General features: G+C 37.3%; 1 protein-coding gene across 1 annotated transcript in view; it reads left to right on the forward strand.

Annotated features, from left to right (window-relative positions):
- XKR6 (XK related 6) overlaps positions 1-13,000 on the forward strand; it is a 274,089-nt gene that overhangs the window by 65,055 nt on the left and 196,034 nt on the right. The gene's annotated exons all lie outside the window — the stretch shown is intronic.

The raw sequence follows: 13,000 nt of genomic DNA on the forward strand, positions 1-13,000 counted from the left end.
AAGAAAAAAAAAGAAAAAAAAATATTAGGAAAATTCCAGAAAGTTCCAAAAAGCAAAACTTGAATTTGCTGCCTACTAGCAACTATTCATAAAGCATTTACATTGTATTAGGTATTATGAGTAATCTAGAGATGACTTAAAGTGTATGAGAGGATGTGCGTAGGTTATATGCAAATACTGTGCCCTTTATATAAGGGACTTGAGCATGTGCCGATTCTGGTATCCATGGGGCAGTAGGGGGGAGGGTCCTGGAACCAATCCCCCATGGATACCAAGGGACAACTGTAGACAGAAATGGAAATATTTAACCTAGGGAAAAAGTTAGGGTTGAGGAGGAGGTGAACATAATAGTGTTTTGCATATACAGAATTTGTAGTACAGTTAAGGAACAGGGATTTCTCCAGTTAGATCTAGAGGTTAGAACTAGTGCCAGTAGGTAGACATTAACTGAAAGACAAGTTTTTGATGCCATACACCCACAGCAAACGTTGGATCACCTATACATATCCCTGCCCTTTCTCCCTCCCTTCCTCCTAAGGGAACCTTGATTTTGTCTCTGTAATCTACCCTCTCTGTAGAGGTTTGTCTTTCGAGACAGGCAGACCCCAGCTTCAGGGGGGCAAATCATGATTAGTCTTAGCCAATCATGAAAGACCCCTTTTCCTCATTGGTGACTGGCCAGATGTAGTTCTGGTCAGTAAGGTGTGTGCCAGCGGTCTTCAGACGCAGGCATTCCTCTCTGATAAAAAGATCAGCAAGGAGGAAATAATCTTCTTACACTGGACATTGTTATGTCTGCATGTGAAGCCTGGAATGATAGGTGCCATCTTGAAACCACAAGGAGAGCTAAACCACTGAGCTAGTGGCAGAGTGGAAAGAAGCATGTAGCCTTTGGTGACACTGAACCACCAAAATAACAAACCTTGGAGAGACACGACCTCGGGACTTCTTATTGAACAATAAAAACAGATGAGTAAGTTAATATATCCTGATATTGCTGATTTTTCCTCAATTGTTTAGGACCAAAATGATGCCCAACAGAGCTGCTCTGAAATGAGAAAGATTATTTTCCAAGGAAGCAGTCTTTTTGTCTTTGGAGATATTTAAGCAAAAGTTGAGTGAACATTTGATAGACTTGGGATTCCATCACTGGTGAAAATTTGGACTAGCTGACTTTAGCTCCTTCCTAATTAAAAGATTCAGGCTTTACCGTTCTAAACACAAAATAAGGAAGCAATCCGCAGTTCAGACAGACGAAGTTGGGACTCACTTAGCTTCTCCATTTGGTGCCCTCTTAGCTCTCCTAGCATCTCTACTGCCCTGAGGGATGAATGTGGAACATTGTTTCTCATCATCCTGGATAGCCCATGATCTGCTGCTTTATATTGATAGCTTCCAGAGGGAAGGAAATAGGACACAATTGTGTTTTAGTGTAAAAGACCTTTTCTGTTGTTTAGATGCACTGATTTATGGAGAGAAGAAAGTATCTCAGAGTAGATATTAGAAGTTTTGTTTTATTGTAGTAAAATCTTTTTAGCTTAGTTTTTTTCCTTTTGGAAAATGGACCACTTACTCCAGTGTTATTAATAGAGGATGTTGTAGAGACACAATGAAATGATAATACATTGGAAAATAGTTGTAGTGGTAGGCATTTATTAGAAATGTTTTCTGCTATTTGAGTAGTTTATAAGTCTTTATTAAATTGAGGCCAAAATAAGTAGCTCATTATTAAATTGATATCCCTGAATTTCAAGATGATAGTGGGAAGCTAAGTGATTTTAAAAACAGAAATGAATACAAATGACTCTACCTTTATTCATTATGGACATTATCAGAAACACTAGAGTTAAGGCCTTCTCAGTGTTTAACTGGATTGTCTTATTGTATTTTAGAAATAAAGGCAAAAAAAGGTTTTAATTCAGGTTTCAATTTCTAACATGACCCGAAGGTGGTATAGAAAGAGAGGATTGTCCACATATTATTGTGAATTTTCTTTTTGAACTTAGTTTTTATTTTCTCATAAAGCATGTTTGGCTTACGCTATCAGGAAAATTAATTAACATTTATGGTTACGTTAAAAAAAATGACAATCTTCTCTTACACATTACCACAACATTTCAGAAGCTATAAGAATGACTCAAAAGTAGACAAGTTTGATTTCTGGAATTGTGACATAACTGGTAGTTTTGGGAGCTTCTCGTTTTTCTTCTTATTTTAGACTTCTGTTTCATTAACTTTCCCAAGACCCCTCCTGATATTAAAACTTTTTCCTGTCCAACCCCGGATTCCTCCCTCTCCTTTCCTAACAGGATGTTTTTGAACCACGGCTAACCCTGGGCACTTAGTCAAAAGGGAACATTTGTCTGTGGACTTCTCTGTCCCTCTTTACGTTGCAGATTTCAGATGAGATATATAGGGCTCTTGTCTTCCTGCTCTTGGGCAGCCATATTGGTCTTTCTTGGGTATTGATAGACTCAGATCTTCTTCATTATGCCTTTCACCAAAACATAGCAATTCTATGTTTTCTGCCTACTGTGCTCCTATCTGTTCGGTGGTGATTAATCTCATTTTCAGCCATGAACTGAGTTAATAGATGTTAGCTTGTTAACCCTCCACCCCTTTATTTAAAAGCAAACGGACCCGGGAATGCCTGGAGATGCATTTTGGCCTTGATATGCCCTGTGAATTGTGCCATGGGCGCCAGTGTCCTCTGTGGGCGCCTGCTGCACTGAGAGGTGGCGCTTCTCCTGCCCTTCCCCCGCTCCTGCTGCTGGGAGCAGTGCTAGTTGCCCTGCGTCCCGTCTTCGGATCAATACGTAGGGCTGGCTTCCCGGGCCAGTGACCTGTGCAGTTGAACAGGGCCCTGCACTTGGCTTAATGTTTTCCTGTTGCCATCCTGAAATTCTTAATTTTTTTTCTTATAAGGGCCCTGCATTTTTGTTATGCACTAAGCCCTGGAAATTATATAACCTTCTCATCAATAAGCTTTGAACTCATTGCCTGCTTTCTCTCCTCCATTTGCTTCCAGCTTTCCCTGTGGGCTTTCTGTGCTGCCTCATAGCTTCTGCTCACCCCACTTACTTCACCCCCCCGCCCCATGTACGACTACCTCACATAAGTGGAATCTGCAGGAAACATAAAGTCTGAATTACCTGGTAACTGTCTAGCTGGTATCTGTCAAGGCTACCTGTTAAGATCCTCACAGCTGTTTTTTTTTTTTTTAACATCTTTATTGGAGTATAATTGCTTTACAATGGTGTGTTAGTTTCTGCTTTATAACAAAGTGAATCAGCTGTACATATACACATATCCCCATATTTCTTCCCTGCTGCGTCTCCCTCCCACACTCTTTATCCCACCCCTCTAGGTGGTCACAAAGCACCGAGCTGATCTCCCTGTGCTATGCGGCTGCTTCCCACTAGCTATCTATTTTACATTTGGTAGTGTATATATGTCAGTGCTACTCTCTCACTTCATCCCAGCTTACAATTCCCCCTCCCTGTGTCCTCAAGTCCATTCTCTACGTCTGCGTCTTTATTCCTGTCCTGCCCCTAGGTTCTTCAGAACCTTTTTTTTTTTTTTTTAGATTCCATATATATGTCTCACAGTTGTTTTAAGGTTAGTCCCCTTGGGATCCACAGTATCATTACATTATGTTTACATTTTCATTTGGGTCCTTTAAGTCCCTCACTATTAATATTTTTAGCATTTAGCTATATACATATCTAATATTGTGTAATATAGTCTGCTTAAACCAGTCTGATTAGAAGAAAACATTTATTCAGAAATACGGAGAGAAGTGACATTATTAAGAATCTGAATACTTGCCAACAGATCAGGACTCCAAGCTAGTCAGCTGTGTTTGAAGGATTATGTAGTATAATGTATATGAACATACTTTATAAACTCTGAATTTTTGCCAAGTGCCAGTTTTCTTAAACATAATTGTTTATCATCCTGTGTACTGTTGATGGGAATGTAAACTAGTAGAGCCACTATGAAAAACGATGTGGTAGTTCATCAAAAAATGAAAAATAAAATTACCATATGATCCAGCAATTCCACTTCTGGGTGTATACCCAAAAGAATTGAAAGAATCTTGAAGAAGTATTTGTACACCCATGTTCATAGTAGTGTTATTCACAGTAGCCAAAAGGCGGAATCAACCAAGTGTCCATTGATAGATGAATGGATAAGCAAAATATAGTCTATACATATGAATGAATATTATCCAACCCTAAAAAGGAAGGACACAAAAAATAAACACATGAACCTGGAGGACTTCACGCTAAGTGAAAGAAACCAGACACAAAAGGGCAAATGCTGTATGATTCTGCTTACGTGAGCTACCTATAGAGTAGTCAGATTCATAGAGACAGGAGAATGGTGGGTGTTGGGGGAAGCGGGGAAAGGGGAATGGGCAATTACTGTTTAAAGGCTGCAGAGTTTCAGACAATATGAAATGAATTGTGGAGATGGATGGTGGTGGCAGCACAACAGTATGAATGTATACTTACTACTGCTGAACTGTACACTTAAAAATGGTTAAGATGGTTAAAAAAAAACTTAGTTGTAAATTTTATCTCGGGAAAAAAAGGAAAGTAATAATCCTCGTCAAGTTGGGGAGTGAGCAGTGTGTGGAGAGCAAACATGGCAGAATGTTGATAGTTATTGAAAGTGAGTTGAGGATACATGAGGGTTCACTGCACTAGTCTATTTACTTCATACACATTTGAAATTTTCCATAGTGAAAAATTTTTAAATGGTTGCCATTCAGTTTAGAAGACCAGATTTATCCATCAGGGGATTCTAGTGGCTGTTGCAGCCCTCCATAACGATGGACATTTCCAGTGATGAGAGAGGGATATGGCCAGTGAGGAATGGAACAAATTGTGAGGGGTTCTGACTAGAAGAATGATGTCGCTTTTCACAGAGAAGGAAATTGAAAGGGCAAGAGTATCTCATAGGAAGTTAAAGTACCTGAATCCCTCTTATTTGCTTTCCTTTTACTAGAACAGTTGCTGACTGAGGCCAGGGAAACACTAAAATTTTTTATTGTGCATTAGTGCTCTTAATAACTGTATACCTTCTTCTTATGAGCCCAGACCGGGCTGTAGTTGTTGCCTGTGTTGTTGGGAATTACAAAAATAGAATGACACAGTTACCTGATACTGTAAAGTTAATAGTAAAAACGCGAATGGCCTGCACTTCATTGAACGTGAACTTGTCGTAGACATCTCTACGTTAAGACAGTGTGGTTCTGTTTTCCAACACAGGCACTTTTTTCTATTTCTGTTTCAATGCCAAACACAGGCACTTTCTTTCCCATCATGGGCAGAGTGACCACCCAGTTATAAAATGTTTCAACTATTAGTCTGATCATCTCTTTTAGATAACACAATCTCTCTTCGCAGGGCTGAAGCATCTCAAAGAGATAGAAACCTTTTAATCTGCTTCTAAGAAAACTAGACAGCAGAAAGCAGAAACATTCTGATATGTATACACATGAAACTTCAAAATGTACAGATCCGGTCTTCTAGCCATTGTAAACAAAGGATGAAGGAGCGGAGAATGTTTTTATCATTTACGTTTAAATTTTATAGAGTTCTCACTCTTGGTTATAAAAGATCCATAATGTGGGGAATTTGGTACAAGAACAGTGAAAGTACATTTTGTTTGCTTTGTATAGAAAATATCTAATTAAGCTTAATTATATGATGGGCTGATTCTGGGCACAACTCAGATCATTCTGTAGACGTAAAGAAAAGGCTTGCAAAGAGGTAAAATATCTACAGCTCATGGTAAAGGAAGCATATTACTTTCTAAAGTAAAGAAATCTTACATTTCTTTCTAGATCAGTACCAACAGTTCTAATAGAATGTGGGCAGAACCCTTAAATGTTGAACCTAAGAAATTTGACATCTTGCCCCACCTACCAGAATAAGGTGAAAATACTCGCTGCTTATTTTCATTTACTAGAACATAAGTATGTTGATTTCCTGCTCAAATCTATAAATGTGGTGGCCATTGACTTTTAGCATTTGCTAAAATTATCAAAAATGAAAGGAATAGCATATTCTACAAAGTTTCAAAATGAATAGCCCATACATACATACATGTAGAGGGAAGCGTACATACAGTAACTTGCAGGATATAATGGCTAGTTAGTGTGGGATGTCATCAGCTTGTATTCTTTGCAACAGAGTAATCATACTTTTCAATTAAATGTGTATTTTACCTGGATGTCTGTTATCTAATTTTAATAATTTCAATATGGGAGAACTAGACCACTGCCATGCACCCAGCTACTGTGGTAAGCACCAATGAATGGCAGTGTAATCTGAACATGTGTTCGCAGACTGATCAAATTATATTAGGGCGTTTGTTTAAAGGAATTTCTTGCTTGAGTTTGTACCTGTTCCATCACTGTGAGAGAGAATAAGGCATAAGATAAGGCAATTTCAAATACACTACTAATAGGGAATCTTATTAAATATGCTTGCTTTCTTGTACTGTTGTAATTAACTTTTCGTCAATGTGTTTTCTTCCAAGACTGATTTGTCCACTGTGCACATTTTGAATACCTACTATGTATAAAACATTAAGCTAAATACTGAGAGAAGTGGAAGATACAAAAATCAATGACAGCTTGTGCTTTCAAGCTTAGGATAGAAGTCACTTCAGAAGCTGAATTGTCAGTTGAAGACTGAAAAGGTGCTACGTGTTAGGAGCACATAGGGAGCCTGTTAGGAGAGTGTGGGAGGCGTAGAAGTCAGGCTGCAAAGAGTTAAGGGGTGAGAGATAAACCCAGTCCCTGGTGCACTTAGGATAAAGCCACAGCCCTCATCGGGCCACGTGAGATGGCTGGCCTGGCTCGTGCCCGTGTGCGCTCCTTCAGGGTTCTGTTGACACACTGCCCTTCTCTCTGGTTCTCCCAAGTCACGGTGTTCTCTGCTGTCCAGCACTTTCACATATCTGGTTCCCTTTGCCTGGAATGCTACTTCTCTTGTTCTTTGCCTAGCCAATTTCTGCTCAGCCTTTAGATCTCGTGAAATGTCACTCCTTCCAAGAGACCCCACCATTGCTGCTATGTAGGACCACAAACACACAGGTCGTGCGGAATGGCAGCGCAATCTAAATTAAGCCCCCCTAATGATACTGTTATAGACACCAGTGTTTTTCCTTTGTGTCAGTTAACATTTTGAATCCATAAATGTATCTGCTTATCTGTGTAATGGAATCATAAGCTCCCTGAGGGAGGGGCCTTGCTAATTTGTGTCCCCAGGCTCTGGTACATAGTCACTTTGCAGGAAATATTTTTGAGTGAATGAACAAATGTAGATCACTCTTCAAATTTGGATTTTGGCAGTAAAGAAAAAGAGGAAGAAGGACGTTCTAAAGTCAGTGATGTGTTCAAGGAAATGGATCGTGCCTCAGTCTCAGGATCAGGAAATCTGAATGTGTCTGTAGGCAAAAGGAAAGGAGCCATTGGCGGGAAAACAGAAGATGTAAATGAAGGATTAGAATTCCACAGGAGCTGTGTGATAGAGGAAGAGTTAGCCTTAGAAAGAAGAAGATCCCTGTGTACCCTTAGATAGGAGAGAGAGAAGGGTTTGGAAATTGTAATCTATTAGTGAGGGCTCAAGTAAAGTTAATATTAATCTGCTGATAATTTCCACAACACTTTCAGTTATAGTGGCCTAATATCTAAAAAAAATGCAGGTTGAAAATGTTCAAAATTGTGTACGTGCCAGTGGTTACGCACCATGGCTTCCAGTGAGAAGTGATGCATCGTGATTGTTAGGCCCATTTGCCATAAACTCTTGAGGGTGGAGGGTTCCTGCAAGTGCCAGCATCTAGTCGTGCTAGGGTAGACGTGCCTCCTTGACCTGCTGAATAATTCAGGGATTCTGCCTCTGGTTAGTGCTGATTTGGAACAAATGTGAAAAGGGTTATAGAGTTAAGACCATTTTTAAACGGACAAATTTTTTTTTAGCATTGTTTGTTTCTCCTACCTAGGAGGCTGATTTTCTTCAGTGATGTTTTACTGGGAAACCTGACCAGTTTCATGTATTGTTTATAATAGTGGGTATCACATAATATAGCAAGACTGTAACTTTTTTAAAAAAATAATTAATTAATTGATTTATTATTGGCTGCGTTGGGTCTTCATTGCTGCGCGCGGGCTTTCTCTAGTTGCGGCAAGCGGAGGCTACCCTTCGTTGCGGTGAGCAGGGGCTACTCTTCGTTGTGGGGCGCGTGCTTCTCATTGCGGTGGCTTCTCTTGTTGTGGAGCACAGGCTCTAGACACGTGGGCTTCGGTAGTTGTGGCTCGCAGGCTCTAGAGCGCAGGCTCAGTAGCAGTGGCTCCGGGCTCTAGAGCGCAGGCTCAGTAGTTGTGGAGCACGGGCTTAGTTGCTCCGCAGCATGTGGGATCTTCCTGGACCAGGGCTCGAACCCGTGTTCCTTGCATTGGCAGGTGGATTCTTAACCACTGTACCACACCAGGGAAGCCCTGTTGAAATTTATAATTAACTTACTGGCACTCATTGATTTTATTAAATGGGAGACCTCAATGTATCAGTCTTGAAGTGACAAATGGAGTTTTATGATTAATATAACAAGTCTGAGTATAAAATTACTTGCCTTAGTAAGCTATAAAGCATGTCTTCTGAGTATTAAAATCTCACTACTTTATCATTAAAGGTCTTGACCAAAGTGAGAGTAGTGAAAATTGTGGAATTCAAAGAATAGGGTCAAATATTTGTTGTTGTTGCATTCTCTGGGTTGGATGGATTGGTTCAGGAAATACGATAGAACTGTAACTTGTATAACAAAACATACTGTGATTGAAGCAAAGGGGGGAAATGAAACTGTGAACATAGTATGGACGAGGATAAAAGTTGCTTAAGGGAAAGATCTGAGTTTTGGAGAGGCAGCTACTTTTCGTTTTTTTCCAAAGAATGCTAGCAAATATGAATTGAGAAGAACTGTGGGTTCTCTTTGTTGATGTAAGGCACAGATTTAGAATTTACAGATAAGTGAATGTTTAAGGCTTATAGCAAAAGTGTATCTATCAATTATTTATGTCTTCTTTGAAATTTATTGCAACTGAAAAAAGCAGGGATCTATGACATATATGATAAAGGAGAGAACATTGACTGTTTACAAATAAGACCAGCATGCAGTTTTCCTTGATGAAGATTTGAATGCATCACAATATAAAACTTATAGAATCATCTTACGAACATCAGTGGGAAATGAACTTCAGAGCTTATTGATTTTGTTTTTAATATTTTCACTTGAGGCAAGCCATAGCCTAAACCTAGGTATGACTCAAAACAGTTCTTTTCTTCTTTATTCTAAATATTTAAGTGTAAATTACAGTTTATTCCTCTAAAGTGTGGTTCTGAGACCTAGAAACTTCAGAGTCAAACCATTTAACTTTGTACCAGTTGTCCAGATATTAAATTTAGTTGGAATTCACATGAAAAATGAAGGAAGATAAGCTAACTCAGATGTGTTTATAGACCCTTGATTTAAGACAAACATAGAGCTTAAATTGAATCATGTGCATATATTTTGATATTTTTTGGTAATGTACCATATTCCTACACAAAGAATTTCATTGGTATAGATCAAGCAGAGAAATGAAAAACATTGAACAATGTTAGTATAGACTCTAGTGGTTATTTATGTATTTTATTTAATTTAATGGATTGGTATGAATGGTATAAAAAATTTATGAGATATTTGTCTTCATTACACTATAGTTAAGGCCAACTCTTTAAGTAACTTTGGCAGCAGAATTTCTGATTTTAAATTGTGGCTTCAGGTGAATGAAATACTATTATATTAAGTGATTTTAAAGTTTCTTGGCTGACATAACCTTACAAAATAGTCTGAGATGTTTATACTTGGGTTTGAAACCACCAGTGCTCTCCAAATGAAGGATAATTAATTTTCAGGATTGATGTAGGGTTTTGAAAACACAAGCTTCACACGAAAAGAGACCACCTGGTGACTGGCGTTCACTTGCAGCATGAGCGTTGGGCTTCTGAGTGGGTTTTGTTTCCAGTCCTACAGTCTCATTCAGTTGTCGTGTGATACATACTGATCTCCTCCTCTCATGGAAACAGCAATCCTTATTTTCTGTCCCCTTAGCATTATAGCCCAGACCCGAGACAAAAAGTTAGGAAATAAAAGGCTAGGACCCCACTCGCTGAGGTTTGGAACCATCTTTCATATTCAGCACTTGATTTCCAGTGCTTCGAAACATTCAATATTTGTGGAATGAGTGAACACTAACTTTGTAGAAACAGGTTAATTTTCACTTACTACTAGCATCACTGTTGGAACTAGGGGTTCTAAATACACGAAAATGTGTTTCTTAGGGCCAGATCATTGTTCTGGTTCAGCGTTACACTTTACTTTCTTGCCTTGGTTTATGTGCGTAAAGAAGTGCTAAGTTGCTGTCTTAACATCATTAGCTTCATTAATGATATTGTTATATTTAACTCTGTAAGAAATAAATAAATGTTTCATAATCTCAGGAGATTAATAAAATATCACTCTGGCTTTGTTGAACCACCTTGGAATTAAATTGTCATTATTGTTATACCCAGCAAGCTGACAGGGTAAGAAGAGCACATTTTCTAAATAAGGTTGTGATACTCTGGGTGGAAATGTGTACATTTTCATTTTTCTGAGATTAATAATGCCTTCTAATATTTTACATTTTAGTGTCATGTTCGAGGTTTCATTTCATGACCATTTGTTCATTCACATGTATTTTTATTTTTAGCTCTAAGCGAAAGACATGAGGCCTAAGACTGAAATGAGGTTGTTTTGAGGCCATCTGATTTCTGGCTAGAAGGTGTGCGATCGCCTCGTCCTGAAACCACTGCAGACAGAATGGTAATGGCAAAGCCTGAGACAAAGAGAGGCCTTCATGTTTTTCCATGTCTCCTCTCCTACCCCAATTCCTTTCTTTTTAAGCTTAAAATTTTAAGTTGTGAGCAAAAGGTATTAACATGCTGCCATTCTAACTAAACTGGTTCAAGTGTTTAATAACAAAAGGATTAATTATATAAAACTACAATTAATTAAACCTTTTAGAGTTGTTTAAACATAACTTTAAAAAAAATGAGCTCTTGTGAGCTACTTAAGTAACAACAAAATATTTATTATACGAAAGCACCTGAGCCCATTAGGTATTAGCAGATTGAAATAATGTTTTTCCTTTGAAAACCAGTACAGCTTGCTCTTAACAGGGACTATGGGCTTAATAAGGTTTTCAGAGTAGGAAGTAAGGATTCTTGCCACAGCTTTGCTTTTCTGTCATAAAGAATTTTGATGTTTTATGTATGTGCGTGTTTTTTGCTTTTTACTTTTTAAAAAGTAAAGTGCCCATTAAGAATGTTAGTTGAATCAGTTAAACTCTACTCTAATTATTACATGTATCTTAGTTCAAAATATATTTTATAGTTGAAGATAACAGCACTCTATTATAGTAAAACATTTTTCAGGAAGTGTAGTGGCTCTCTTTATTAAGTTTATTCCAATGGACCATGTCCTGTTAAATGTGTTGATATAGCGGTGCTCATAAGACAATCACTATCCCTCTACCCCCCCAGAATAGAATTTCAGTAAATTCTTTGCTCAAGTTCGAATTTTATACTAAGCCACTTTTTCAGAAGAAGTGGCTCTTGATATTATTTCATTTCCTGTACTACATGTAACAGCATTAATAGCAAAAATAATATTATAAATGTACTTATCTTTAGTCTAAATTATGCATCAGTTTGTTTAATTGATGAGGTGCTGAGAAAATGAAATTGTCATCCTATTCCAGAGAGTACTGCATTGCAGAGGGCAGATTCTAAGGAACTGACAACAATAAGAATTATTATTATTTTTTTAAGTCATGCTTATTTTCATGTTCTCTTCTAGAGGCTCAGTTGTAATATAGTTCTAAACATCACCTCATTTCCTTACAAACAGTGTTTTCTTAAAAACAGTATTACAAATAGTATTTTACTGACAGTATTTTCTCAGATGTTGCAAGTGACTTAAAATTTATAAAATATATTCTTCTTATTCATGTATGTGACTTTCTGTGATAATAGACTTATTCACATGTTATGTAAATCCAGGCACTGTTTTGGTTGACTGGAGTGCAATGACTATATATCTGTGACCTCAATTTATACTTAGATAATTCAGCCTAGCCTTGTTCTAAAGAAAGGCAATGTACAATAGGTTGTTTCCTTGTTTTATCTTATCTCTTAATTTGTTGTTTTACTCTTCTTTTGGAAATGTGAACTCTGAACTCCTGATTTTCTATGGAAAAATTAAATAGGCTGGTCTAAATAGCATGGTTTTTAAGCCTGTAGTTAGAAGAATTGTTCATATAGTTCATTTTTGTGTATTAATGTTTTAATGAGAATTACTGATTATTTTTATTTTTAGAAATTCTCATTTCTTGTATTTTCCCAAACAAAATTGTTTTTCTTTTTCAAATAAAGCCTATCTAGATTGACCCTTTTTGAGGTTACAAGAACTTTGAAGGTCATCTTTCTTATTTCATGTGCTAAAAGTTAATGTAATAGAAGCACAAAGACTTTAACCACTACTAACTGGCTAAAACGTAGTTTCTAAAGGTATGAGTTACATAAGAATGAAATCAGTAATTTCATTTATGCATCTGAATGTCTGTTACCTTAATGGTAGCTTTTCAAAGAAAATAAAGACAAATCTAATACCACTTTAAAGCCTGAAGCTGTAAATATGAAGATATTTTGACCCAGTAAATATTTAAATAGGTAATGTGTATGAGTATAGTTTAATATTTATTTTGTTATAAGTAAACTGCCTTGTTATTAAGCAAAACTTTAATATTAGACTTACAAGCGTATAACTGTAAATGAGAAAAAAATTAACTTTAAAATGTTTTGAAAATTATAAAAGTAAATATTGACCTTTTCTAAGAAAGTCTTTT

Source organism: Balaenoptera musculus, chromosome 6, assembly GCF_009873245.2.
Source record: "Balaenoptera musculus isolate JJ_BM4_2016_0621 chromosome 6, mBalMus1.pri.v3, whole genome shotgun sequence".
NCBI classification, from domain to species: Eukaryota; Metazoa; Chordata; class Mammalia; order Artiodactyla; family Balaenopteridae; genus Balaenoptera; species Balaenoptera musculus.